Raw genomic sequence first — 6,456 nt, 5'->3', positions numbered from 1 at the left:
ATCATCAGCCTGGTTTCACCCACTGCAGGGCAAAGGCCTCTCCCATACTTCTCCAACTCCAGTCATGTACTAATTGTGGCCATGTCGTCCCTGCAAACTTCTTAATGTCATCCGCCCACCTAACTTTCTGCCGCCCCCTGCTGCGCTTCCCTTCCCTTGGAATCCAGTCCGTAACCCTTAATGACCATCGGTTATGTTCCCTCCTCATTACATGTTCTGCCCATGCCCATTTCTTTTTCTTGATTTCAACTAAGATGTCATTAACTCGCGCTTGTTCCCTCACCCAATCTGCTCTTTTCTTATCCCTTAACGTTACACCCATCATTCTTCTTTCCATAGCTTTTTGCGTCGTCCTCAATTTGAGTAGAACCCTTCTCGTAAGCCTCCAGGTTTCTGCCCCGTAGGTGAGTACTGGTAAGACACAGCTATTATACACTTTTCTCTTGAGGGATAATGGCAACTTGCTGTTCATAATCTGAGAATACCTGCCAAACGCACCCCAGCCCATTCTTATTCTTCTGATTATTTCCGTCTCATGATCCGGATCCGCCGTCACTACCTGCCCTAAGTAGATGTATTGCCTTACCACTTCCAGTGCCTCGCTACCTATTGTAAATGGCTGTTCTCTTCCAAGACTGTTAAACATTACTTTAGTTTTCTGCAGATTAATTGTTAGACCCACCCTTCTGCTTTGCCTGTCCAGGCCAGTGAGCATGCATTGCAATCGGTCCCCTGAGTTACTAAGCAAGGCAATATCATCAGAGAATTGCAAGTTATTAAGTTATTCTCCATCAACTTTTATCCCCAGTTCTTCCCAATACAGGTCTCTGAATACCTCCTGTAAACACGCTGTGAATAGCATTGGAGAGATCGTACCTCCCTGCCTGACGCCTTTCTTTATTGGGATTTTGTTGCTTTCTTTATGGAGGACTACGGTGGCTGTGGAGTCGCTATAGATATCTTTCAGTATTTTTACATACGGCTCGTCTACACCCTGACTCCGTAATGCCTCTATTAGTGCTGAGGTTTCGACAGAATCAACCGCTTTCTCGTAATCAATGGAAGCTATATATAAGGGTTGGTTATATTCCGCACATTTCTCTATCACCTGATTGATAGTGTGAATATGGTCTATTGTTGAGCTGCCTTTACGGAATCCTGCCTGGTCCTTTGCTTGACAGAAGTCTAAGGTGTTCCTGATTCTATATGCGATTACCTTAGTAAATAGTTTGTAGGCAACTGACAGTAATCTGATCGGTCTATAATTTTTCGAGACCGATCAGCTTACTGTCAGTGTCTGTGTCTGTGTGTGTAAGTTCAATAGTGTGCGCATGTGTGAATGCTTTCGCATTAACCTAGAACACACACACTGGGAGATGGGTTCTGCCGGATTTTTTTTTTTATAGAACACACAAACATTTAAACATTTGCCTGTGGGACAGCGTATTTGTAGTCCTTGAACTAGATTATTCAATGTGGCGAACATTACTCGCGTGAGAAATCTAATTGGGTAGTCGACAAATTGACAAAACTTCACTAATTATAACTCTTTATATAACCACTGTACAGGCACATATGACAATTTACGAGTTGTAGCCGGTGGGTTTGCAAGTCATATCCACTTGGAGCGGATGCTGAAGATGGCGCCGGTTTCGAGATGTGCGCCGTCAAGCTTGCGGGAAAATGCAATGTTGTTCTACGTACTTTATTAGTAAAACATTGTTTTATGCATTGAAACAGCAACATTACTGGGACGTCAGTGTATTTTGTTGCCAACTTCGGGAATTAACATCTTGGAACTGATGTCCAGAATATTAGTTCCAAGTTCCAAAAATGTCTGTTCGCAAGGCGAACAGACATTCTACCGTTATATAATATCTAAAATATAACATAATATAATAATGTGTACCGTAGGAAATCGATTAGAAAATAATTAGTTGGTTATTGCTAAATTGGTAATTAATCGGTTATGCATTTTTATTTCTCGAGCAAATAATGTCCCTCCTTGAGTAATCTAGTTGAAATACTAGAATTGTGATATCTGCCTCAAGCGATTTTTAAAAATTCTCAATGATCTAAAAAAGAAAGAACACACACGGTATATCTCTCAGGCGATCACATGAGGAGCTCATGAGTTTTCTGTATAATCAACTGCGAACACCTTTTATACCTGAAGAAACAGAAATGATCAAAGTTTTACATTTACAACGAAAGAATATATCAGTCCATTTCCATACATCGCAACCCTTCTCTGCTCTATATGTTTTAGCACCATCCATCCCTTACAAAAAATTTTAGTAACATTTTATAAACCGTCTTTAGACAAATGTTACTAGAACCTATCGACATTCTATAAAACGTCTTTAGACACCGTAACAACTTCCTAGTAACCTCCTGCCGACTATTGGCCACCGACATTGAATTGAAAGTATAGATATAAAATGTCGATAGAATTCTTACCGACTGCTTATTATCTTATGTCGTTAGAAAGCGTCAACTGTGAAGCGACTATTTATTGACCACCTTTATACATCCTAACTACTTGCTAGTAACATCCTGTGAACTATTCGCCACAGATAGTTGACAGGATATTACTAGATAGTCGTTAGGATGTATAAAGGTGGTTAATAAATAGTCGCTTCACAGTTTTTAGAAAGTACATAAAAATTTTATTCAGAGGTAATTACTTTTGCAATTATATATTGCAAAAGTAAGCTTTGATTATCTCTGAATAAAATTTTTATTTGCTTCCTAAAAACTGTGCAATGACTATTTATTAACCACCTTTATATATCCTAACGACTTGCTAGTAACATCCTGTCAACTATCTGTCTTTGGCGAATAGTGATTGCCAAGTGGCTAGGTGTGGCATGCAACAGAAGAAGACGGGTTTCCATTTGTGCTTGAACACATCCATTTAATATCCTCGGGCTAGTGGGGAGGACGAGTTCTCCAGCTGCCCTGGAAGTAGGCTGAAATGTTGCGTTGTGTAGTCTAGAAACGAGAAAAAAAAAGGCAATATATTAGTTTTGCTACAGTGACATGAGACAAGAAGTGCCATTAGAAGTGCACAAGAGACAAGCTTTCAATCCTGTGAGCTATAAACATCTCCACCTGTTTTGTGAAAAGTCCTAAAAATGCATGAAATGACTGAATTCGTGCATTAAAGCTGGGAGCGTGATGGATGTGCGTAACACCAACAGATGCACGACACATAAACTCTATCGTACCAATTGTAATCTACAAACAAAAGCTGTAAATCAACTTCAGTTTAATGAACTTCGATATTCGTATTGTGACTAGTACATGGAAGTTTCATGTGTGAATTATCTTAGGAAAGGCAAGGTGTCAGTCATAACTATGCTGCAGCTTTGCTTGGGCACAGGTACATAGAAGAGTTGATTTTTATGTTGCACTTAAGAACCACGAAATGATACAAGCAACATGTAAGCAGTTGAACAGGCATTACGGACGTTCTCCAGCAAGATTACAAAATGCCTTTGTTGTGCAGGCAGACATTGTCAAAGTGAGCTTGTTACTAAACATGTTAGCTTTCCACAAGACAGGATATTATATTATCAGTGCATTCACATGACCAGGGCCTCTATCACAAAAATACACATGCCAACAGTAATGACAATTTTCTAGTTATGGTGGCAAAGCTTGCATTATATTATGCTATTATAATCAGGTTAATAGCTATTTTAGCAGGAAAGAAAGGAGTATACCCTAAGATAGCACTGAAATTGCCATGAAAGGAGTTTTGTTTAAAACTGCACAAAGAATATTAAGATGCTTCTTTGTGACACACATACCTACTATGGTGTTGACCTTCTTGGAATCCTACGGATCCTTCTGTGGAAGGCATTTGACAGCCGCCCAAAGAAGGACCTCCCTTCAACGTCTTCTATTGAAAAAGGAGCTTTAAGGAGGCCCTCCGCGAAGTGAAAGCCTGAGTTGTTAGCATCCAGGCACAGCCTCTTCAGCAGGCCCTTTTCAACGTATACACCGTCACCAATGTCTACCTGTGAAAGAATACAACAACCAAAGATTCATTTTATACGCATTTGATCAAGGAATGGTTAGGAAGTAGGGTAAGGTTTGCAAAAACGGAAGTCGCTGCTTCTTGTTGATTCGGTTTAAAGAACAAAGCAGCCTTACGTATACCATACATGCATTGTACTGGGCTGTGTACTTTTACGTAAGACTAGAAAGTATTGGGAACTTCAATGCGAAAGAAAGACATGCATCTGCCTAGAACTAAGCAAGTGTGTGCCACCCCTTGACACAGAGTGAGATCTGGTGCTGTTTTAGTGATTAGCAGACATTGAAAGCTTCAAGCCTCATCGAGTATAGGGCCAAGCTGTGCTCGATTAGTGGCGCACAAGTGCTCGAGAACTATCAAACAAGATGCAATTGTCTTCAAATACAATTCTGACTTCCCCTTGCAGGCATGCACTTTTAAATTTATTGACTGCACTTGGGTGTAAAGATTTTGTCTGACAGAGTGAATAAACAATATACGCAAGCAGCATTTTCATAGTTAGCATAGTCTTTAATAGGTACTGATACCTTCAATTTAGAAAGCCCTGTATATTGGGCCTCATCAAACTAATTTCACAAAAGGTTTGTCAAGGTAGAAGCCTAGAACTTTAGTCATTAGAAGACAGGTGAAAGTAGTTAATTATTGCAATTATTACTGAAAATTAAATTTCAGACAGCTCATCCCAATGAGAAATGGATGCAAGCAGTTTGTACATGCCACATAAGCATTTAGATATCAAAAATAGGGATTAGAGAAAACCTTCCCTTAGAGGTTCATTATTACAAGCAGCCATGCCCTCGAGAAGACATAACTTCTTTTTCTGTAGGCAGAAAGAGGCTCGAGTATTTTATTGACACATATATGTGCCCATGCATATATGTCATCTCTGTTGTAAACCTTTTTTTCATGTACATGCAAGGTGTGTTTATAACATCTCATTGTGCACAAAATTTGCGTAATAATTTAAAGACCGCGATTTTGTAGCGATGGTATTCCTTTGCGCTATTCGTTAGTAGGCTGACCGACGCCCCGGCCCGTGCTACGTACTGAAGCTGCCGGCCGTTAGCGGTGGGCGAGAAGAGTGATATAGAATCGAGGGGTAAGTATTGCTACAAAATCGCAGTCTTCAAATTATTACGCACTGCCGAACGAACACAAACTTTCAATGTGTTTTCATAATTGTGTGCCCATTCAGGCATAGCAATCAAGGCGGGTAGCAGAATGCAAGTACGCTGTAACATCAGAGGAAGCTTTCGTGAAATTGCTTGCTAAATGTGCACAGCAACATGGCTAACATACGATAGGAAAGCGCTTTGCTCTAGCTAGTTACACAACGCTCATTACGCAAATCATAAGCTTCAAGAATGCGCGCAAGCGCCAAACTTGCTTACCTTTCAAGACTTGGCAAACGCTCCTTCGTCTAACAGGTACAGAAGCACCGACGTTTCTCTGGCGCAAGCACAAAGGCAGCTCGGACGGGAGCTGTACTAGGGCACTCACTGACGACACTGGTGGATCGCTCGAAACACACGGCGAACTAATGGCGTTACACGAGTCCGGAGGGTTTGGGATGGTCACTGCACACGACAAGGAGCACGTTTTGTCTAGGCACTTCTAAAATTTAACTCAAATACCACCTTACTGCAGGGAGCACTCACGACGACCAACGTGGTGTGTCGACCAAACAAATACTACAGTAGCGCCACTCTGCGGTTTTTTAGAAAAATGTATCTTAAATGAAAAAATTGCGTGTTTTTTCCTAATAACATTTGATAGAGTCTTTTAATAAATTTATTTGGTCCAGAAGTGTGTACTTTGTACTTTGTGATACGAAGTTTAAGGAAATGTATATATAATAAAAACTAAGCGGATGTTGCCTTCAAGATTCGCAATTGCTTCAGGTGCATGCAGGTTGCAAAAGCATGGCCTTCGAGATCAGACTGTCACTCAAAGGAAGCCGTAGTAGGAGGCGGAGAGGCATTTAGGCCCCAATCATTGGGTTTACAGTGCCTAGGTAGGCTTCCTTATTTATAAAGTGTATACGGGGACTTCAGCCGAACCATGAGCGAGCTATACAGACGCACGCGGTACGATTCGGTGTCCGATCCGACGTGCGGCGCTGCATGCTACGGCATGAGCGGCGTGTAAGCTCCGCCGACGTCCAACTCCCCAGCTTGAGTTGATATCCACGTCGAGAAACGCAATATACACAACTCTGCACCACACTGCTTCGCTTTACGCGAAGGCTGTCGATAAAATTATGCCCCTGTGAGTGACAGAACACTTCACGACGGCGCGTTGTCCACTGACGGCTCCGCTAAAGCCAGCGATAGGGCCGGTAGGCATAGCTAGGCGGACGCTGCAGCCGACGGCGCTTGCGATCCAGTCCGAGCTCGTCGAAGAGTGCTTAT

The 6,456-nt window shown here is 41.6% G+C and overlaps 1 long non-coding RNA gene across 1 annotated transcript; it reads right to left on the bottom strand.

Moving 5' to 3' along the window:
• Positions 1 to 2,686: 2,686 nt before the first annotated feature.
• Positions 2,687 to 5,711, bottom strand: LOC135903976 (uncharacterized). The gene is made up of 3 exons (XR_010564981.2): positions 5,437 to 5,711; positions 3,816 to 4,025; positions 2,687 to 2,994 (listed from the first exon to the last, which is right to left on the bottom strand). It is a non-coding gene; the product is annotated as an uncharacterized lncRNA (long non-coding RNA).
• Between the last annotated feature and the right edge of the window lie 745 nt (positions 5,712 to 6,456).

Source organism: Dermacentor albipictus, chromosome 1 (assembly GCF_038994185.2).
Source record: "Dermacentor albipictus isolate Rhodes 1998 colony chromosome 1, USDA_Dalb.pri_finalv2, whole genome shotgun sequence".
Classification (NCBI taxonomy): domain Eukaryota; kingdom Metazoa; phylum Arthropoda; class Arachnida; order Ixodida; family Ixodidae; genus Dermacentor; species Dermacentor albipictus.
Note: the sequence above shows the minus strand (reverse complement) of the source record. Positions and strands in the feature narration are given on the sequence as shown.